We start from the raw sequence: 24,741 nt of genomic DNA on the forward strand, positions 1-24,741 counted from the left end.
CTTTCTTTCTTTCTTTCTTTCTTTCTTTCTTTCTTTCTTTCTTTCTTTCTTTCTTTCTTTCTTTCTTTCTTTCTTTCCTCCACTCATTGAAATTTTATTTCATGACAGGGGCAATGAAATATGTCAATCTCTATTTTTTATCATGAAGTCTAGTCCTATCCCCTGCCTTGATGATTACCAGGAGTCTTCCTTTAGCCAGTATACCCTATCTCTGAATCTATGCCCCACCTTGTATGCTGGCCACTTTCAGGGATCTATATTGTGTTGAAATTATTCTGGTTCTCCTGATGCCAATCCTCCATTTTGGTATATTGTTTAAGTTTATAGTAACTAGTATAAGGTAATAATAATAGGAAGCAAGATCACAAAAAGGAACAGAGGTTACTTACAAACTACCTTGTAAATTAGGGGAAGGTAGGTGTCCCTGACAACTGCTTCATCAATTAATTGAGCCTACATCCTGATATTATATGCTAAATTAGTGGCATCCTAATATAATTCCCCTCCCACTTACCCCAGCTCCCATCCTATAATTGTCCTTAGTTTGCAGATTTCAGGTAAGCCCCAGACTTGTACAGTAAGACCAGTAAAACACCAGCAAGATCTTTTGCTAGTCTTAAGTGTAATTAATAACAGTAAGATGTTGCTATTAGGGAACTAAATCAGAGGTGAAGTGGATAAGAGTTACTATATCCTCTCCCTGCAAAATGCTATAAAAATGAGACCTCCAAACTCCTGTCTCCCCATCCCCCTAGTACTTCTCCACCTGCTACAAGTTCATTTTGACTAAGTGCTCCCAACTTTGACCCATGGTTTTTGACTCTATGCTCTTTCTCATCCCCATTCTCTTCTCCGTTGCTGCTTTCCTCCTACTATCGTGGGCTGTCTGCCCCTATACTTTCTGTGTATTATTAACATGTGATTGAAACATTACTCCCTGCTTGTTTGTTATCATGTTATATCCCAATGACTATCTGGACATTCCTATCCTGACCCAAAGGGGCTCTTTCGTGGTTCCCTACCCCCTCAATTATTTCGTAAACTGGAAGCACCCATACTGAGATTTTGCTCATAGCCACCTTTAGTGTGAACAAGTATAGAGTAATGAATTCAGGAGTAGAAAGCAAGGGTGGGCAGATGAACCTTATGTCATTTCTATCCGTTCCCCACTCTCCACTCAGATAGATTCTCCATCTGAGTCACTATAAATCAATGAATAATTTCAAAAATCAATGAACAATTCACATACATTCTCTTTCATTGAGCAGGATGCTTTTCTGGGAAACCATACCTTTGCTTGTAGAAGCTCTTTTACATTATGTCCCATTCCCTGAAAAGAATTCCTATATTAGGTTCTTTTTTCTCACTGTAGACATATTTTTCTTCAGTCCTGTTGGAAAAGAATTTTAGGGTATCTTTTAATTTTTTTATATTGGGGAAAACACTATCAACAAATATTCTAATTCTTCACTGACTCTATTGACCACACACCCCCTTGCCATTTCCTATATACTTCTTTAGAAACCAAGCAAATCACTCTCACTTCTTTGTTTATCTCAAATCTGAATGAAGCACATGTCTAGTTCCCTTTTGTCTTGTGGTTCTTCTCTCTTCACCCAAATAACTGCCACTGTATTATCTCTTCTATAAAAGATAATAATTTGCTTAAAGAGGAATGTAGAACTTAATATCCACAGACTATTATTTCAATTATTCCTTTTTCTTTATGACTCATATATATTTTAGACTCCAGAGATACATTAAAACTTTATTTATGATCCCTTTTTGTTCTTTCTCTTACCCTGAAACCAAATTCTTTTTTTCATACAACATGAGATAATAAATTCCATTGTCTTGCCTTTTCTTATTAATTTTACTTGTTTAACCTTTCTTGTATTTCCTGTATTCTAAATGTTTATAACTTAAATATTTTATTGATCATTTCTACTTCCATCCCTCACCACAAATGTATCTAATAGCTCTTCTTTCCTGAAGATCCATCATTTTTTTTCATGGATTTCATCCTTCCAATGTATATTTTTTGCATCTATCTTCTTTCTTTTCCTCCTCCAATCTCATGTTTCCAATATATATATTGCTTTGGATTACAGTTGGAACTTTTTGAAAATTTTTGGTTGCTATTTCCTGTTCCAGAATGTCTTCTGATTTTTCTTTAATACCCAATAAATCTTAGATATTTCAGTTGACATTGTTGTCTCACTGAAGGCCCTTCCCCCTGGATGTATAAAAATTTTCTTATTTGAGGCTGAAATTTTGAAATGCAGACGCTGTATTCCTTAGAGTTTCAAATGTGATAGTTTATAGATATGATTAATCTTTAATTTTTTTGTCTCTACTCAAAACTTCTAAGCAATTTAAAAGAGTACTCCTTGCTTTTTGGTATTTACAAAATATATTCTTTTTTTCTGGGAGTCCTGTGATTCTTGGGGTTTCTCTGTATATCCTATCTTCAAATCCAGTCATTGTGGCTTACCTTCATTTCATGTGTACTTTTCAGGTTATTGTCTTTTGTTTCTCTTTCACCAAATTATGTTCTACCTTTATACTTATTAGTTCTAAGTATGTCATTCTCCTTTTTAAATACTCTACTACTCTGGAGAAATTCTCCATCATATGATTTATATTATACACATTATATTATATACAACTGATCTGTTGTCTTTTTTCTGTTTTGGCATTTATGATTTCTTACTCATATTCCATTAAAAAGACAAGGGCATGGGACTAGCAAAGAGCTTCTTTGCCTGTGTCCAGACCGTGCTACAGGATTTATGCTCTTTGGAGATGATTAAGCAATACTGACTACCAGGCTGGAAGAACCAATGATTTGATGAATCTTAAAGCAGAGTAATCCTGCCTCATTTCTTTCATTTTTTTCAAGGTTTCAGATTGGGATAGAACTAGTTGAATCCTTTCTTTAAGTGTTAAAAGACTGTTGCCTCAGCCCAGTTTCATGGCAATTGCTTTTATAAAGTAGGGTCTTAGTTTAGGCATACTAGCCTGGATTTAGAAGAATTTGTTACTTTTTTCTGTTTTTGATCTACTTCCTTGAGTATAGAAAACTAAATGGAAATCCCATAATGGGCATGTCTAGTCATGTAGACAATCTTGAGAGTTTTAGAGGTCCAGAAATCCTGGGTTTATCATTCAGAAGCTGGTTGACAGCAGGGCAATTTCTGATTCTGGAGAAGACAACTATCAGCTGAAGGACTGGCACACTCTAGACTGTCTTGCACAAGACTTTGACCTTCAGAAGGACAAGGTAGAGTGAGGAAATACAACAGTGCTTATTCCAGCATCCCTAAAACTGCTTCATGTTCTGGTGTAAGTTTCAGCCTCTCAGCAGAGTTTAACTGTTAAAAGTCATTATGTTTTGTCTTTTTGTGAATGCACCCTTGTGAAAACCTTTTCTGTTAAGTATTTTCTTTTGTATATGGAATTGTAGATATTTCCCTTAAAGCAATGACTCAGTTGTAGATATGATTGTAGATATGATTCCTGTTATATGCAGAATACATTTCTACTCCCTATAGAGCCTAGCCATGACCTAATTCTAAATTGCAAGTAATCTTTTCTCAGGGAAGTGGGATGAGATATTAAGGAGACAAAGGGTACAGGGAAAGACTCTAGCCCTTCTAATAAAAGGCAAAACACCTCCAGTACTGAACCTGGACTTCTACATTCAGAAGATGAACCCCTTATTCAACAAATAGAAGGCACACTATCTCAAGTTCTTATATTTAGCAGCATTTCTAACTGTCAGATTAACATGTTCTTTAAAGATTTTATTTCACTTTTGAACATTCAGCATTCCCTTTCTATTCCATGATCTTTTGGGAACTCTGTTCTATTTCTCACTTGGCTTTGTTTAATTTTTCTTCATGACGTAATCCCTTTCCATTCATTTAAAGACTTTGTGTTTTTGAATTCTTATTTATATTTCCATTTTTATTTATGAATCTTATTGCTGGTTATCTATTTGGATTTAAATTTATACTTGGCATATCTCCCTTGGAATTTTCTTTTTTCAGTCTTTTTCTTATTTTTTCATTAGATAATCTGTGTTTTTCTTCCTTGGTCTTTTGTAAGGCTGGATGTACTCAACCTTCTTTAAGTTGATGGTTTTGGAAACCCAGTCCAGGTTAAGTCCCATATTGTTACATATTGACCTCATCCTTCTATTGGGCATAGGATCCCAAGGCTGGATAGAACCAACATTTTTCCCTTTTGTAGGGAGTGGTAGGGCTCATACTGAGTCATTGTTTTAAGGGGAATAGAGAGGTTCCACCTGAATTGGATACTGAAATATAAGTATATCATGATGATTGCAGAGGTTGATTTTGGAATCAAAGATGAGCTGTGGTTAGAGATGAGGGTAGAAGCTTTAAGTATTTCCATTCTCTAATATTGATAATTAAAGCTTATACCTTGTGAAATGGTTTTTAAAAATTGATTCACTCTTAATTACTATAGATTTGGCAAGCATTTATTTATTTTTAGGTTATTAGTTTGGGGAATTAGGTAGAAAACATTTACTACATTTTAGTGATCATATTATTTAAACCATTTTTGTTTCAAAGACCCTTGTAATACTGATATTAAATTTTTCTTCAGATACTTTCCCCTGAAGTATTAATATAATGTTAAAATATTAGATTTTGTTTTCAACTCAGGAATCTCATCTTTCTCATTGAATTTACTTGGTTGAATTATTTCTTGGTCTTTAAAGGTACTCCAAAACAGCTGCCAATTTAGTGCCATTACTCAATTTCATGTTCTCTGCTCTCTTTGCTTCATTTTATTTGTCAGGCATATTAAAATGATTTGGTACTTAATTATGATGAATCTCTTAGTGCACTAAACTCTCTTGTTAATATAGGCTATTTTTTGTTATTTTTTCCAAAAGCACTTTGCTAAATGGCTTGCTTTTTACTGTGAAATCATGATGTTGACCCAGTAACAAACTACTGATGAGTGAGAAAAGACAATGTCTTTATCTCTTAAATATGGATATTATCTTAGTAAGGTTGATGACAAATCATGGTTTTCAGGAGAATTGTCATGGATTTATAGAATTTCATTGTTAGAAAGGAACTCAGAGCCAATCTTTTGTGCCCCTTACCTGACCAAAAATTTCCTCTGCAGCATTCCAATTGAGCTGAATTCCAGACTTTGTTTTATGATCTCTAGTAAGGAGAGGCATACTATCTTACTTGGAAGCTTCTTCTACTTTTTGATGATTCTAATTGTGAGGATTTTTTTTCCCTCTTTACATAAGGCCTAAATCTGTCTCTCTGTTACTTCCATTCGTTATTTCTAATTCAGCCTTCTGGGGCTAAGCAGAACAAGTGTGGACTGCAAATTAAATGAATCAGCAGTGTGATGTGGTGGCCAAAAAAGCTAATACAAATTTGGTCGAATGTTGAAGGTTGCTTTGAGTTCATGTCATATGAAGTTTGTTTAAGAAACTAGGAATATTTAATCCCTGAATAAAAGAAGACTTAAGGAATACATGAAAGCTGTATTTAGTTATTTTAAAGTCTTTGGCATGGAAGAGAGATTAGATTTGTTTTTTTGTTTGTTTGTTTTTTGGAGTCAAGGTGCAGATTCAGAGGCAATGAGTAGAAATTGTAAAAAGGTAAGTTGAGGCTCAATGTCAGAAGAAGCACTTTAACCATTAAAGCTATGTGAAGGAAGGATGAGATCTCTTAAGAGGTGATGATCTCTTCCTTAAGGCATGATCTCAAGCAGAAGCCAGCTGATTATTTGCCAGTTATAATGGGGATTCCTTTTTGATATAGGCTAAACTAGGTGGCCATTGAGGTGCTTTTCATCTCTTAAACTTTGTAATTCTATGAAGTCTAATCCCTTTGAAGGAATTAGACTGTTTTTTCACTATGCATCCCAACCTGTTCAGAACACATTTGAATTATTATATTCAGTTCTGAACAACATATAAAACAAAGGGCACTGCTAAGCCAGAAGCATCCAGTAGAGGGTAACCAGGATGGTGAAGTCTTGAGATCTTACTATAAGAAGAATGTTTGAAGATTCTATGCAGGAGCAGCTAGGCAGATCAGTTGATTGAGAGTGAGGCCTGAGGACAGGAGACCTTGGGTTCAAATCCGACTTCAGACACTTCCTAGCTGTGTGACCCTGGGCAAGTCACTTAACCCCCATTGCTTAGCCCTTACCACTATTCTGCTTTAGTACCAATATACAGAAGTGATTCTAAGATGAAAAGTAAGGATTTAAAAAAAGACACCATGGATGCTTAGCCTGGAGAAGAGAAGACATGGGGGAGACAGAGCCATGATAAGTATTTGAAGGGCTGTCTTGGAGAAGAGGAATTATACTGCTCTTTGTTTTGTGGGCTCTAGAACTCTCAATAGAGAATTTGTGAAAATATAAGAAATACACAGAAAGATTATAAGCAGTTGTCATCCATATTATTAATAAAGTCTTACTTTCTATCTTAGAATCAATACTTATTCCAAGTCAGAAGAGTGATAAGGGTTGGTAAGTGGTAAGGTTAAGTGACTTGTCCAGGGTCACATAGCTAGGAAATGTTTGATGCCAAACTTAAAACTTCCATCTCTAGACCTAATTTTCTATTGCCTGAGCCACATAGCTGCCTCCATTTTTTTTTAAATGTTAAAGACAATTTTTCAGGAGCTTTACATTATAGTTCTGTTACTATCTGAATGGCCAGGGACAAGTCACTAATCTACCCTGGGTCTGTTTTCTCTTCTATAAAATGAATGCTTTAGACTAAATTATCTCTAAGGTTCTTTGGTGCTCTGAATGCTATGTTCCTATGGGGCCATAGTACTCTTCTGTATATAATCTCTAGATATCCAGCTTGTTTGCTTACTCCTCTCTTGGCTTTGATTGACAATGGCAGACTAATTTTTATTTTCTGAGGACTATGGTTTCAATAAAATTAAGTACCCTGTGTTTAACTATGTTTTTATATTTATTTTTAATAATTATTTAAATAATTTGACTATTTGTTCATTCAAATATCTATATTAAATTATATAATCTATTATTATTTATAATTATTCTGTGTAATTATGTTATATTATATATGCTCTTGTTATTACTCACATTAGAATGTAAATAGTATTTGTTGTATTTGTATCTTCAGTGTCTAGTACATAGTGGGTACCTAAATATTTTGCTGATATACTTATTAGTTATTAAACTTGTATTTGGATATTTACAGATAAATTAACTCACAGGAAACCTCGTGTGTATAATAAGAACAGAGGTAAGTTCAACTTTTTGTCTTAATTCTCCATTAGCAACAATATTGGGAAAGAACAGGATTAGTAACCTGATGTGGTACTCTGGGTCACTCCTTTGCTTTAAAGTAACTCTCAGAAAAATTCTCAAACTATTGTCATTTATCCTTTTCAAAGAAGGAAACATTGAAACTTCTTTTGCTAATGTGTTTCAATATTCACCCGTTTAGACCTGCTGTGGCTATGTAGGATAGCCTGCTGAGAGGAAATTATGAGAGGAGGAAATTGTATTTCCTTTTCAAAATTGAGTCGAGGGTTTGGGGAGAGAAGCTTACAAAGAGAGAGAAATCTGCAAGTAAAGATGGTCATATATCATTCCCCACCATTAAACAGGTCAACGAGTCTAGAACTGCTTATCCTTGAGAAAAAAAATAACAATAAAAATAACAACAACCCTGAAGCAATTCAATATTAACCTACTATTTCTTTCTGCCTTTCATGCGGAAGTTGTTTTTTCTTGTAATTGTTATATCTATTTAAATGTTAATACATTGCAATATTTGTATTTTTAAAAGTAGACTATTATGCTGTCCAGTCTTTGCGATTGGTTTTTCTTTTGCTTCATAATAAGCAATAAGTAAACAACGATTATCTCTGAGGGGGTGGTATTTGACTTCAAGAAGGCAAATTTGAAGCTAATTAGGAAACTTTAAAAGTACCAAGTACTGGGAGGACATTAAAATCTATCACCATGAAAGAAGAATGAAGTATTTTGGGGAGAATGCATAATTAAAACAGAGCTACATTTCCTCTAACAGAAGAATGCCAAGAAAAGGGGAATAAAAACACCATACAATTTGTCTTCAGGAAACAGTACTGAGATCTATATGCCAAACCAAATTACTTTAATAAATGCAGAGGAAGTGAGAGAAACCTATGAATATATGATATCACTCAAAAGTTAAAGAGGAAAGAAAATATCAGCCTCCCCCTAAAAAGGCACCAATTAAGTATATGATCACCAAATGAAGGAAGATGAATAAGAACTACACCATAAACACAGCAAGAAGAAACAAAAAACCAAAGTGGGGAGGTGGAGAATTAAAACTGGCTTAATATCTCACCCATCTGTACCTACTTCATTTTTTTTAGAGAACTGAGAATTCCTTAGAGATTTGGCATGTCATAGGACATAGGGGTTCAGCCATGAAATCAGGAGGACTTGGGTTCTAGGTCTGCCTCTGACACATTTATTCATTGATTCATTCATTAATTAATTAATCAATCAATCAATTAATTAATTCACTCATTTATTTATAAAAAAAACCACTTTCTGCCTTAAAATCAATACTATATATTGGATCCAAGGCAGGAGAGTGGTACGGGCTAGGCAATGAGGGTTAAGCGACTTGCCTAGGGTCACATAGCTAGGAAGTGTCTGAGGGAAGATTTGAATCTAGGACCTCCTGTCTCTAGGTCTGGCTCTCAATCCACTGAGCCACCCAGCTGCCCCCTCTGACATATTTATTATGTGACCATCATCATAGTGTCTTCTAAGTGCCTTCAAGCTATTGTCTGAGACTACAAATTTGAGATAGCTGATTTGTGTAATTGGAGGGAATTTCCACTGGTATTTCACTGTAATGATGACCCCTTGGATGCAAAAAAAAAAATTACAGTAAAAGAGCAGGATTTTATTTTATTTTATTTTATTAAATTTTTTCCTTTGAGATCCTTTTTTTAATTTTAATTTTGAATATTTTCCCCTAGTTACATATTTCATGTTCTTTCCCTCTCTCCCAAATCCCCCTAAACTCCCTTATCCAACGCACAATTCCACTGGGTTTTTTACATGTAGTGAGCAGGCTTTTAAAAAGAAATAAAAGGTAGATTTTCATGTAGCTATCATAGGAGGGGATAGTTAATCTGAATTTATTGGACTAGTTTTATTTTCAAATTTCCCCTAAATAGTATTATTTGAAACATTGATGGATTCTAGATTTCATGAGTATATGAATTCTTTATAATACATGGGTTAGGAAGCACTTAGGTGGTTCATTTCAGTGGATTGAGAGCCAGACCTAGAGACAAGACATCCTGGGTTCAAATGTGTCTTCAGATACTTCCTGCATGACTATGGGCAAGCCACTTAATCCTCAGTGCCTAGCTCTTACCACTATGCAGTAAGGTAAGGGTGTAAAAAATGAATAATTAAGTGGAAAAATTTCATGAGAAAACTCGTGTCTATTGCTTGGAGAGATTTACTTAATTTTAAATCAGTTATTATGAATTTAAGTGGAAACTTAATGTCTCAGATGATTGGGAACACTCTCTTAAAGGGTAACCTTGGTTTCCTACTTTTCCAGGGTTGGTGGTAGTGGTGGCAACAGTGGTGGTGGAGGAGAAACCTCAGTTTCCAGACTTTGCTTCAAACACACAGATGCCTTGGCCTGTATTTACTCATTGCCACCCAGAACCTCATTTTTACTGGCTGCCACCATAGCAGCAACTTAAATAGTAGTGGGATTATTACATCCAAAAGTTTTCTTACTGGCAACGAAGGTATGCTGTCACACTTAAATATTATCACCTGCCTGTCACCCAATTGTTGGGGGGTGGGATACCTTGCATCAGCTCAAATCCTAACATTTGGGGGAAAAGCGGGGGTCCACACTATAACCACAGACTCATGCAAAGTTCCCATCTCTCACCTCCATTAATCTGGGCCTCCTGCTATTAGAGAGGAATTAGAGCGAAGACAGCACTGACAGCAGCACCTAGGGCAACAGCCAAGGAACTGAGCAACTTGGAAAAGACTTGGGCTTCGTGGTGCTCCCTTGCCAGGTGGCAGATGGAGGGAGGCCATGGGAGTACTGACTATCACTCCCACAGCATTTGGAAAACTCACCACTCGATGAATGCTTTGCTTAGTGGAGCTAGATTAGTGGACATGTTCCAGGAAAGAGACCAACAGACAGATGTTTCAAGGGAACATTCAGAAATTGAGTCAGGCTCCAAGAAGTCATTGATGAGCCAGCTCATCAGTCATATCCTCTGCCACAAGCTGAGAACTTCCCATCCCCTGCTTGTGCTGGGATTCTTGAAGAGAGCTCTTTGATGGAAATTCATCAGTCCTGGGTATGGGTCCTCGGGTACAAAAACCACAAAAATACTAGCAACAAGAAAAGCAAAAAATGGAGTTCTGAACTCATGATGTAAACCTGGGTGTGAGGAGAACTGGCCTTGAAAATAAATATATTTTGGGGGGAAGCTGACTATGACTGAGTAAAGATGGTTCTCCCCTATTTGTAAATTGAAGTTCTTATAGCATGTTGCTGCTGGTGTCCATCTGTTTCAGTCGTGACTGACTCTTTGTGACCCTATTTGGGGTTTTCCTGGCAAAGACACTGGAGTAGTTTGTTATTTCCTTCTCCTGCTCATTTTTTTTTAATCTGTGAGGATCCTGAGGTACTTAAGTGGCATTGTAGATAGAGAGCAATACAAAGACTCAGGTAGACCTGAATTTAAACTTGTCCTGAAGTATATACTAATTGTGTGGACCAGTTATTTTACCTCTTTCAAACTCAGTTTCCTCAACTGTAAAATAGGGATAAAAGTAACAATTACCTCATAGGCTTGTTGTGAAGATCATACCATATGGGACAATATATGTAAAGCACTTTGCAAGTCTTAAAGGGTCATATAAATGCTAATTATTTTACTATTGCGGAGAGATAGGATATTGGAGTAGAGGGAATGCTAGGCTTAAAAAAGTAAGGCAGACCTGAATTTGAATTTCATATCCAATACTAAATAGCTATATGATTATTTTGAATAATTGTATGGATAAAGTACTTAGCTTTAAATCTGTTTTCTTCATCCAATAAATGGGAGTAATTATTAACACCTGAAGGACCTACCTCACAAGGCTAAGTCTCAACTTCCATTTCACCAACAAGACTAGACATTTTTTCTGATCTTCACAACCTTTCAAACCTCTCAAAAATAAAAAAATATTCACTAGAGTTAAAGTAATTGTTGCTGATTCCTCAAGCTAACATATCAAGAACATTAAGGATATAACAATCTGCTGAAATAAGAGCACAGCAATTTAACCATAATACCTAATGCTTCATTCAGTGCCTTCTTTCCCCCATAGCCCTTTTTGTTTTAGCAAGGCAACAGGGCTTGTGTTCTGGGACCCACTCATGAATTCCCTTGCTGCTTTGTAGTTTCTGCCCTGTAGTCTACACACACCATCATGTGTATGTAGGGATGCATGGGATGTTCAGAGAGGACTAGCACCTCTGGCATAAGGGCTTACCAAACTCTTTACAGGGCTGCTCATCCACCTTGGTGTCTACCTCACAACTGACTCTCACCTCTGACACCAAGAAAATCATGCTCAGTAGCTATACCTTGGTGAAACCATCTTGCAGTTGGACTAAACCAGACTGAGGGTAATTGACAGGCATCAAACCCTTTGTTGGGTTTGGGGAATGTCCACCTCAAGTATGTTAAAACTTTCCCCCAAAGGAATGAGCAGATGAAAAAAATTCCCAGCTTTGGCATCTAAAGCAGATACTTTGGGATGCCTAGAGCTTGATCAGACATCAAAGATGCAAAGTTCATCTACTGCATCCTAGTCCATCTCCAGTTATCCTGATTTTTGTCTTGCTTTTGGACTTTAATGACTCTGGAAGACAGTGAAGCTGATGAGTTTGTGTAACTCTTCCTCACTTAAATCCAATTCAGGCTCAAGTTAAGACCTCACCCTCATGATGTTATTTGTAATATAGGATTAACATTGCTATGTTTGCTTGGGAGCAACCTGTCAGATGTCCTGGTTGGAATGTTGACCATGGCATGAACCACAGGGCAAGTACCAACTGCCAGTTGGACCCAGGGTATATAAAGCTTGGAGACCCAGGGCTGGGTTCTGTTCTTTCCCTACTTCTCTTCTCACCTTGGGGATCCTGGGTGGTCGGGAGGAGGAATGTGGGATCTTAGTTTCCTAGGCAAGGTAGGTTTAGGAGAACTCTGCTGACCCAATTGGAACATTAATTGGATATACCCTATCAAGAGGTTGCTCTATATTACCATCAAGAGATCATTTATTTCTGTCCCAGGGCTGGTCCCTTGGGACAGCTGAAGATCATAGCAGGAAGTTCATCAACATCCTGAACTTAGATCAAGAAGGCAGTACTAGACTAGATTCATAGATTTCCTAACCCACTCTCCAATCCCTTTTCCCTAATCACCTTTCAAATAAACCTTAGTTTAACTTATGAACTAGTGGCTCCAACCTTCAACTCAGATCTAAGTAGACTGGTATTCAAGATTCTAGGAAGGTGGCAGAGTAACTCCATTACCTTTAGACAGGAAGCACTACAATTTTAATCTCATTGTCATCCTGTCTAATCCCCTGCCTATTCTCATTGTCATCCAATAGGAGTTACTTCCTCAGCCAGGTTAGAGGCTGAAGGGTAATCTTCTTAAAGGGGATTCAATGCTTGTCAAGGGAAATTACATCAATCCCTTGGCTGGCTTAGGCACTGGGTGCTTGTCATTCCTACACCCAGCACCATCAGTAAACAGCTCGTGATCAAGCCACACTAGCTTCCTGACTGTTTACAGCTTTACCAATCTCCATAACCGATCCATCCATTATACCCTCATTACACATTGACCCTCTTCAAAAACAAAGACAAATGGTAATAAAAGACAGAACTCAGTTCTACCTAATCTACATTGAGCCTATGTGGAAGAAGTGAAGACATAGTAAAGCTAAAGCCTGCTATTCTTGGGATACAGTGCTCAACCACAGAACTAAAGAATGGAGAGAATTAAGGCAAGACACTGCTAAGTGAGGAGCTCCACAAGACCTGAAAGAAAGAGACTGGAATTTAGCTTTGGCCAGTTCTGTCCCCCAAGAAGTTACTTGGAGCAAATACTAACGTTGATAAATAAATGAATTGCCCCAGTGTGGGAGGAGGCTCAGATAGCATTAAAGTCCAGTCTTTTAGGGTTTCTGTAGTACTAACTCTCAGATTATTAGATCTATAGATCTATACTACATTTCAGGGGACCTAGAGAAATTACTCATATTTTTCTTCACATCATCAGCACATAGGGTATTATATGATCACAGAATCATAGATTGAACTGGCTAGTTAAATCTATGATTCTGTGATCATTTTATATACATAGATACCAAGTCCTAGATAGGTGAAGTGATTTGTCCAAAGCCATACATGTAATGTCACAGAACTGGGAATTGATGATAATAGTGATAACTAAGATTTAAATAGTACTTTAAGGTTTTCAAAGCACTCTACACATGTGATTTTATTTTATTCTCACAACATTCATGGTAGGCAAATGCTAGGATTTCCATTTTTAGTTGACAGAACAGAGGCAATCAAAAGTTAAGTGACATGTCCAAAGTCATGAAACTATGAAGTGAGTATAAATTTGAAATTGGAGCCTTTTGACTCCAGGCTCAGAACTCTGTAAATTTTGCCTCCAACATACAAATAGTGGGCATGTCTCCTGAAGTATGGAAAGGATTCCCTTTGAAAGTTCTGCACTAAAGGGGTGATAAAACTTTGCATAGGTTTTGACTATATCCCAAAGAAATCAAAGATAGAGTAAAATAACCTATTTGTATAAAAATATAGCAATTCTTTGTGTAGAGGCAAAGAACTAGAAACTGAAGAGATGTCCATCAATTCAGGGATGGCTGAACAAGTTGTTGTATATGATTGTAATGGATGAACAAGGTGATCAGAAATAAACCTGGAAAAAATGTATAAAAGTTAGGCTCAAGGACATAAGTGGGTTTTAGCTAATAATTATTTTGCAATATCAGAAAAATGTGTGTCTTTCTGCAATCGACTTCCAATTTCCTAATAATATGAGTTTAATGTTTTCAATCTTCATTCCCTAGGATAATAGAATTTGATAGGTAAAAAGGATCTCTAGCCATTTAATCTAGCCCATATATGGGAGTAGGGGAATGGAAAGAGTTTGGAGTATTTGTCAAACACCTACTATGCGCCAGGTACTGTGATAAGAACTTTACAAATATTAATCCATTTGATCCCTATACCTCACAACAACCCTGGAAGGTGGAGACTATTATTTTCTCCATTTTGCAATTGCTGAAGCTGAGATAAAAAGAAGTTAAGTGTCTTGACCAGGATTACAGAGCTGATCAGTGCCCACAGCTGGATTTAGGCTTAGGTCTTCCTGACTCCAGACTCAGTGCTCTGTCCATTGTACTACCTACCTTCCCCAATGAAAATAATCTCTACTATAATATACATGAAAAATGACCACCCAGAGTTTGCCTAAAGTCTTCCAAGAACAAGGAATTTAACTGCTCTAATTGTTAAGGAAGTTTTTTCCTGGCATCAAACCTAAAATTTCCTTTGTCAGTCTACTGATTAAGCCTTGGACAATAGCTGCTATGAATGATCTAGTGTACAGCTGTATGATGCTGAATAGCTGTATCACTATCCCAAAGAGTCTTTGAACCTGAGAATGAGATGGGATCAGATGGCCCTTTTATCATTCTTCCAGAACTGCATAAAAGTAAAAACAATATCAAGTGACAAGGACACTCTTATTTATATTAAATATGAACCCTAGTCACCTGAATTTGATCTCAATTAGCCAGAATGCATGCAATCTGTCCACTATTGAGGGGCAATATGTTCAGGAACAGAAGCCCAGAAAGAAATGAGTTTCTTAAATTATACATAGATACATTCCTCCTTAATTACCAGTTGTATTGTTATAACTTCATTTCTTTTTGGTTGTCTGTGTATCAATGTTATCAAAAATCTACTTGAAGGATTCCAAATGAGTTAGTAAGAGGATGCTATCGATGGCTGTCCTTGACTCCAGGTGACTTGAAAGGCAAGACTGACTTTAGCTTCCTTGCAAGAATAGGCGAGTTGATCACTTTTTTAAAAATGCCTTATTAATCCTATGGTCTCAGGTATATCTTTAAAGGGAAAATAGGCTTTAATGGGAAACGAAACCTAATTAGCACAGTTCCTAATGTGTTTTTTTATATTATCATTGGATTCTCTTTAATATATTTAAATAAAACAATAAATATGTAAACATGTGATGTTTAAATTATAATTAATATTTGAACATTTAAATTAAATGTTTAAGTAACAAATTATATTAAGTATTTTATGACTTCTAAGGTCAAATATAAACTCAATATCTACCAAAACCTTCAAATCTAGAACCAATCTATCTTTCCAGGCTAATTATACATTATTCTCTTTGATGAGGTCTATGATCCTGATAGCATGGCTTTACTTTCCCTCCGTATATGACAATCCATCTCCCAACCTTTATATAGGTTATTTCCTCTGCAGGATAATGCCTTCCTTTTTAGCTTCATGGCTTGGAACCTGGAGCTCCCTTTCAGGGCTCAGTTTGAGTCTCCCTTTTTATACCAAGTATTCTGGATTTCTCTACTTGTTAATATCACCACTGCTCCATCCAGAAAATTATTTTTATTGATCTATTTTGTATTTACTTTTCTGAGCATATGCTACTTCCTCACAATAGAAAGTAAATTTCTTGAAGACAGAGACTACTATTTTTGTTTCTCTATTTCTGAAGAGCTTCAAGGATTGTACATAGCACATCATGGATGTTTAATTAATGTTTATTGACTTGACATGAAAATTGTCAGTTTTCTCTCTTTTACAAACTCTTCTGATTACTGAAATCCAACCTGAGCTATTGATCTTCCTTGGGCCTTACTAGCTTCTCAATTTTTTTGTTTTGTTTTGTTTTGGTTTGGTTTGGTTTGGTTTTCAGAATACAGAGATCAGCTTCTCCTAAACCAGAATTAATGCATTGCATTGTACTTTTTCTGCTATTTTAACAGAGCAATGGAATCCATACTGAAGGGCAGCTTTTCTGGTATCTTTTTGCAAGGAAAAGATAATACTTAAAAATAATCCATCAAGTGAAGATGAATGAGGGCAAACTTAGTCTCAAACTGCATGGTACATAAATTCTAATTTACTATATTATAGATATGGTTGCCATGGTTGACTTCCAAGTCAAGATGATATATCACAGTAGAACTTCAGTAGAAAACTTTCTGTACTAGTGAAACATATATGTGGGAGGCACAACTAGGACCAAAAGTTCTTTCTTCACAGTCTAAAAGAGTTAAAAAACAAATCAACAAACCAAAAAAACCTGGAGGGACTGTTACAACTGGCTGGTGCTAGGGATCAATGATGAATCTCTTGGAGAGGCCAGAAAGTAGAATTCTTTTCCAAGTAAAATGTCTCAAAAGGCCTACTTGCTGTTTAAGCCAGACCCAGGTCAAGAGCCAGGGGCAGAGGACTCTTTTGTTTGTGCCTTAGGCCACAGTACTACTTCAGAAGTCTGAGAACAAACTCAGACAATTGGGACAAAGTTGTAACTGTTATCTGGATTTAGCAAATAACAAATAAAGAGGAAATAGATCTCTTCCCTACTTCCTCCAGCTTGTCAGTTAGGAAAGTGTGCTGAATTACAAACATGAATTTCCTAGTGGAAATCCACCCCCTGCAATATTCTTTGATTGGTTTTATTGCTAGTTTTTAGAAAAGCACAGGATATTACTGAAGAAATTCAATGTACTTCACCACAGAGCTATAAAAGAGACCTAATAGTTGACTGTGATAGTAGAATATAAAAAAAAGGAGGAAGAGGGTAGAACTTGTATTTCTCATAAGTAGAGTGAGTGATGAGAAGAGTATCTATGCCTAGGGGAGGGAGGAAGAGGACCTTAGATGGTCCTCAGTCTTTTCTGAGCAAGAAAAAGAAAGATTGAACATATATATGTACACAAAGAATTTGCAGTAGAAATACATCAAATTCAAGAGGGAAACAATCAGAGGTCAGAGAGGGTTAAGAGAGGAGATAATAATGGGAAGGAATATTTTTGCAAGCAAAAAAACCATTCATTTTGGGAGACTATATCTTGAGGTGGACATCAAAAGGAGAGAACATAGAAAGCAAGGAAGTGCAACTGAAGGGGTAGACATTATTTGGTGAATGAACCAATTGTGGCAAACAAAGCTAATGGAATATTGTTGTGTCATAATAAATGACCAAAGAGATGATTTTTCGAGAATCCTGGGAAGACTTCTATAAGTTGAGAGAGCAGAAATAGGAGAAAACAAAGAGAGTAGAATTAGGATAAAAATGCATACAAGTACAACATTTTGAAGAAAGACAACTTTGAAAGGCTTCTATCAGTGCTAATATAAGCAATGACCAATCTTGATTAAAGAGGACCAATGAAAAAAATATACTCTCAAGTCCTAAAAAGAGAAGCAATGGAATAAAAATTTAAAAAAATAGATTATACATTTTCAGATCAGGCCACCATACATATTTTTTTGCTTCATTATGCTCATCTGTTCCAGGAGTGTTATTATTTTCCACTTTTAATTGACAAAGGGGAATTTAGGATGGGAGCTAATGTTATCAAAAAAAGAAAAGAGAAACATTAAATTTTTTTATTCATTTATTTACCATGTTTCTATGATTCACTTTCTTTCCCTTCCCTCTTCCTTCCCCACTCCCAGAGCTGATAAGCAATTCCACTGGGTTATACTAATGTTATCTATTTCCAAGTATACCTTTCTCCATAGTATTCATTTTTGCAAGAGAGCAATCTTTTAAAATCAAAACCACAAATCATGTACCCATATAAACAAGTGAGAAGTCATATTTTTTTCTTCTGAGTTTCTACTCCCAGTTTTTTTCTCTCAATGTGGATAGCATTCTTTTTCATAAGGCCCTTGGGATTGTCCTGGATCATTGCATTGCTACTAGTAGAAAAGTTCATTACGTTTGATTGTTCCACAATGTTTTACTTTTTATGTATAATATTTTCTTAGTTTTACTCATTTCACTCTGCATCAGTTCATGGAGGTTATTCCAGTTAATATGGAAACCCTCCAGTTCATCATTCCTTATAGCACAATAGCATTCCATCACCATCATATATCACAATTTGTTCAACCCTTTCCCAGTCAAGGGACACCCTCTCATTTTCCAAATTTTTGCTACCACAAAGCATGTGACTATGAATATTTTTGTACAACCCTTTTTATTATCTCTTTCAGATACAAAACTAGTAGTGGGCATAATTCCAAACTGCCTTTCAGAATGGTTGGATCAATTCACAGTTCCACTAGTAGTGTATTAGTGTCCCAATTTTGCCACATGCCCTCCAACTTTATATCACATTGGCCAATATGCTAGATGTGAGGTGACACCTCAGAGTTGTTTTGATTTGCATTTCTCTAATTAGGAAGGATTTAGAACACTTTTTCATGTGATAATTGATTGTTTTGATTTCTTCATCAGAAAACTGCCTATTTTCATATCCTTTGACCATTTGTCAATTGGGGAATGGTTTGATTTCTTATACATTTGACCTAATTTCTTAAATATTTATGAAATTAAACCTTTGTCAGAGAATATTCTTATAATTTTTTTCCTCCAGTATGTTGCTTCCCTTCTAATTTTGGTGGCATTGGTTTGTTTTCACAAAACATTTTTAATTTAATATAATCAAAATTATTCATTTTACATTTTGTAATGTTCTCTATCTCTTGCTTTGTCTTAAATTCTTTCCTAATTCTAAATTCTAACCTAATTTTTCCCATATTGTTTTCCAATTTTCCCAGCAGTTATCAAAGAATGTGTTCTTATTCCAAAAGCTAGAATCTTTGGGTTTATTGAACACTGGCTTGTTGAGGTCATTTACCGCTAGTCTATTCAATTGATCCACCCTTCTATCTCTTAGCCAGTATCATATTGTTTTGATGATGACTGCTTTGTAGTACAATTTAAGATCTGCTACTACTAGGCCCCCATCCTTTCAATTTTTTAGTAGTTCCTTTGGGCCTTTTGGTCTTCCAGATGAACTTTGTTATGATTTTTTTCTAATTTTATAAAAAGTTTTTTGGTAGTTTGACAGGTATGACACTGAATAAGTATATTCGTTTAGGTAGGATTCTTATTTTTATTATGTTAGCTCATCCTAAACATGAACAATTAATGTTTTTTCCAGTTGTTTAGATCTAGTTTTAATTGTGTGAAAAGTGTTTTATAGTTGTATTCATATAATTCCTGAGTTTGTCTTGGTAGATAGATTCTCAAATATTTCATATTGTCTAGAGTGATTTTAAATGGAGTTTCTCTTTCGAACTCTTGCTGCTGATTTTTGTTTCAAATAGATAGAAATACTGATGATTTATGTGGGTGTATTTTGTATCCTGCAACTTTGCTAAAATTATTAATTATTTCTCCCAACTTTTTAGTTGATTTTCTAGGATTTTCTAAATATACAATCATATCATCTGCAATGAACAATAGTTTAGTTTCCTCTTTGCCTACCTTAATCCCTTCAATTTCTTTTTCTTCTCTAATTGCTACTGGTAGCATTTCTAGTACAATATTAAATCATATTGGTGATAATGGGCACCCTTGTTTCACTCCTGATCTTATTTGAAAGGTTTCTAACTTATCCCCATTGCAGGTGATATTTGCTGTTGGTTTAAAATAAATACTGCTTATTATTGTTAGTAAGACTGTTCTATTCCTATATTTTCTAGTGTTTTTTTTTAATAGAAATGAGTGCCATATTTTGTCAAAGGCTTTTTCTACATCTATTGAGATAATTATGTGATTTTTGTTAGTTTGGTTATTAATATAGTCAATTATGTGGATCCTAATATTAAATGAGACTTGCATTCCTGGTATAAATCCCACTTGGTTATAGTTAATAATCCTTGTGATGACTTGCTGTAGTCTCTTTGCTAGTATTTCATTTAAGATTTTTTGCATCTATGTTCATTATGGAGAGCTACTGTACTTTTCTTTCTCTGTTTTTGGTCTTCTTGGTTTAGGAATCAGTACCATATTTGTGTCAAAAAAAGAATTTATTAAGACTCTTTCTTTGCTTATTTTGTCAAATAGTTTGTGTAGCATTGAGATTAATTGTTATTTAAATGTTTGATAGAATTCACTTGTGACTTGTCAATCCCATCTGACCCTGGAAATTTTTTCTTAAGGAGTTCCTTGATGGCTTATTCAATTTATTTTTCTGAGATCGGATTATTTAAGTATTCTATTTCCTATTTTGTTATTCTAGGCATTTAAAATTTTTGTGTATATACACCCTTCACCTAGATTGTCATATGTATTAGGAAAAGTAGCCTTTAATAATTTTCTTAATTTCCTCTTCATTCAAAGTGAGATTATCCTTTTCATTTTTGATACTATTAATTCGATTCTCTTATTTGTTTTTAAAATTAGATTGACCAGTACTTTATCTCTTTTATTTTTTTTTCAAAGCACCTAGGCTTATTTATTAGTTAAATAATTCTTTTACTTTCAATTTGATTAATTTCTCCTTTAATTTTTAGGATTTCAAATTTAGTTTTTACGTGGGGATTTTTAATTTGTTTTCTTCCTGATTTTTTGAGTTGCAAGCCCAAATTATTGATTTCCTCCCTCTTTATAAATTTTAATTTATAAATTTTATATAAATTGTGTAAACTTTATATAAACTTTAAATTATAAAATTTATGAAATTTATATAAACTTTAAACTTTAAAATTTGTATAAATTTTTGTAAATTTATAAAATTTCCCCTGAGCACTGCTTTGGCTTTATCCCATAGATTTTGATATGTTGTCATCTCACTGTCATTCTCTTTAATGAAATCAGTAATTGTTTCTATAATTTGTTTTTTGACCCACCAGTTTTGAAGAATTAGATTATTTAGTTTCCAATTAATCTTAAATTTGCCTCTCCATTGACTCTTCTTACTTATAGTTTTTATTGCATTATGATCTGAAAATTTGCACTTATTATTTCTACTTTTCTACATTTGTTTACAATCTTTTCATGCCTTAGTACATAATAGATTTTTGTATATGTACCATGTACTGATGAAAAGAAGGCATATTCCTTTTTATCCCTATTCAGTTTTCTCCAAATATCTATTTTAATTCCCATTTGCTAACATTTAATTCACTTCCCTTACTTCTTTCTCATTTAGTTTTTGGTTTGATTTATCTAGTTCTGATAAGGGAAGGTTGATATCCTCTACTAGTATGGTTTTACTATCTATTTTCTCCATAAGCTCCTTTAGTTTCTCCTTTAGAAATATGGTTGCTATACCTTTTGGTGCGTAAATATTTAATACTTATATCGCGTCATTGTTTATATTACCTTTTAGCAAGATGTAATTTCCTTCCTTATCTCTTTTAATCCAATCAATTTTTCCTTTAGGTTTGTCTGGTATCATGATTGCTACTCCTGCTTTTTTTTTCCCCTTTAGATGATGCATAATAGATTCTGCTCTGGACTTTAACATGAATCTGTGTGTGTGTGTCACCCTGCCTCAAATGTATTTCTTGTAAACAATATCTAGTAGGATTCTAGTTTTTAATCCACTCTGGTATCTGCTTCCATTTTATGGGTGAATTTGTCCCATTCACATTCAGAGTTATGATTACTAACTGTGTAATGCTCTCCATCTTATTTTCCCCTTTTGATCCTTCTCTATTCCCTTTCATTCTGTTCCTCCTCCCAAGTGTTTCACTTTTTCATAACCTCCCCACACTTTCCTCTTCCTCCAGTTACCTATCCCGCCTCTTGTCTTATTCTCCTTCTACTTCTCTGTAGGGCAAGATGTAATTCCATATTTCAATGAGTATTTTTGTTTTTCCCTCTTGGATCCAGTTACAATGAGAGTAAGTTTAAGCATTGCCCATTACCACCTTTATCCTCCCTTCTCCATAATCATTTTCATGCCTCTTTATGTTATATAATTTACCCTATTCCATCACTTTGTCTCCTTGTTGATTCTTTCACTCCTGTATTTTTTTTTGTGGCATTATTTTAATATTGGTTGGCGATGATTTTTATGGTGACTCTGAGTTTCTCTGCTTTACTCTGCCATCTTGGCTCCATTACCCAGAGCTCTCCAAAAAGGAAGATTTTTAAAAGAGGACAATTGAAAAATTTCAAAATACGCAGAAGAGAACAGAAAAAAGTTCAGAAGGAAATATAGATAAGCAGAATAGATATGAAAGTAATTTGAATTTTGTTATCTTTTAAAATAGCACCTTAGAATAGAGATTATGGTATATTTGGAAATGCTCATATAGTATTTGTTAAAAATTAGTATAAAAAGAAAGAATTTCAAAGTGCAAGAAATTCCTTTTTTATTAACATAATTCTAAGTTCTTCTAGACAATTTTTAGCCACAATACTGACATATCATGTCTCTGTTCTGTAGCAATGAATAGGAGTTAATTTAGTTAAAGATTTGAATTATCTATGATGTGCTTTGGGGGATATAGACAGTGCTGGTTGCTCAAATTATACTCTTCCATCCCTTGGCTAATACCTGAAGTTCCTTTAAGTATTTTCCCTTTAAATTAGGGGTTTTCCTATTTACCTGAAAAAAAAAATGATATGATGATGACACCTCCCCTTAAGTACGGCAAAATCCTGCCCTCAGTTTCTGAGACCCCTTAGAGTTCTAGGTCTTCATTCATAAAGGATCCCATAACATGGCACCTCAGCATCAAGGCTGACTTTATTTATTTCCTATCTTAATTCTTTAAACCACTTCATATAATTGGGTCCTTGCTCTATCATTGGTTACTTGGTCCATAACATTTTTACTGCTCTTCTACCATTGTTACTGCAGTTAAGTGGCACAGTGGATCGAAAGATGGTCCTGGAGTCAGGAAGATCTGAATCCAAATTTGGCCTCAGACACTTATTAGCTGTATGATTCCTGGCAATCCATTTAAGATTTGTTTGCCTTAGTTTCCTTATCTGTAAAATGGGGATAATAATAGCACCAACTCTCAGGGTTGTTGTGAAGATTAGATGTGATAATAATTTGAAAACACTTAGCACAGCACCTGATACATATTATCTTGTACATAAAAGTTAGTTATTCTCCTGTGTTTGAATTCCTTGATAAATACGTCATATTTTTGGTTGTTAGTGCTTTTCAGGCAAACCCAAACACTAGTACCTTCAGACTAGTCCCTTCCAACTCCTATGGCAAAATCGCCTGCAGCAAAATGTGCTCAATACTGATTGCTGGTCCAAGCCTCAGCATTTTTCACACTTCTTAAACTACTTCAGTGTTGTGCTTTTCCTACCAGATACATTCAAATTCAGATTCTTCTTTTGTGTGATTTTAGCTAAGTTATTTTATCTCTCTAGGTATCAGTTTTCATCTGTAAAATCAAAGGGGTGGAACTATTGTACATGTTCTTTAATATTCCTTTCATCTCTAAATCTATTCTCTTATTGTAAAATGTACATGTATGGATGATAAGAGGTGTAAGAGAACCAATAATTATTGGAATTTTGAAGAGCTTTGTTTGTTTGTTTGTTTGTTTCTTTCTTTCTTCCCTCTCTTCCTTATTCTTTATTCCTTCTTTTCTCTTCTTCCTTCTTTCTCTTCCTACTTCTCCTTCTGGTCCTGTAAAAAAAAAGCAGCTTCTCATTGGCCTATTCCCACAGCTGATTGGTCCAGAAGTATTGACTTCCTCTATATTTGACCTGGGCTGATTCACCTCCACTCTGCTGTTTTCTTCCTACTCTGCTCTTGCAGATTCTCCATATTGGTTACAGACACCATAGACTCCCCATCAGATTTTTAGCCTAATGGATTTCAGAATACCAAGCTCAATTGAAAAGGCCTCCAGGAATTGATGCAGAGTGAAAGGAGCAGAACCAGGAGAACATTGTACACAGAGACTGATCCACTGTGGCACAATCAAATGTAATGGACTTTTCTACTAGCAGCAATGCAATGCTCTAGGTAGGACAATTCTGAGGGACTTATGAGAAAGAACACTATTCACATCCAGAGAAAGAACTGTAGGAGTAGAAACATGAAGAAAAACATGATTGATCACTTGGTTCATTGGGCATATAATTGGTGTTGTAGACTTCAAATGATCACTCTATTGCAAATATTAATAATATGGAAATAGGTCTTGATCAATGACACATGTAAAACCCAGTGGAATTGCTTGTTGACTCCAGGAGGTGGGAAAGAGGAGGGGAGGAAAAGAACATGAATTATGTAACCATGGAAAAATATTCTTAATTAATTAAATTTAAAAAAATTTTAAAAAGGAACACCAAGCTCAAGAGGGCCAGATGCTTCCCCCCAGTAGAGATTATATCATATCCAGCATTAAAAACAATAACCTTCCATTGGATGAATATATGAGGCGAGTATGGAAGGAAGCCATTGATTCTAAGAAATGGAGGTGAGGAACAAATATATTTCCTGGATGAGGGGGCAACTTTTGTAAGGGCATAGAAACGAGCCACAGACTTCTGAGTTCAGGGGAAAAGGGAATAGGGTAAGTGGTCT

Source organism: Gracilinanus agilis, chromosome 1, assembly GCF_016433145.1.
Source record: "Gracilinanus agilis isolate LMUSP501 chromosome 1, AgileGrace, whole genome shotgun sequence".
NCBI classification, from domain to species: Eukaryota; Metazoa; Chordata; class Mammalia; order Didelphimorphia; family Didelphidae; genus Gracilinanus; species Gracilinanus agilis.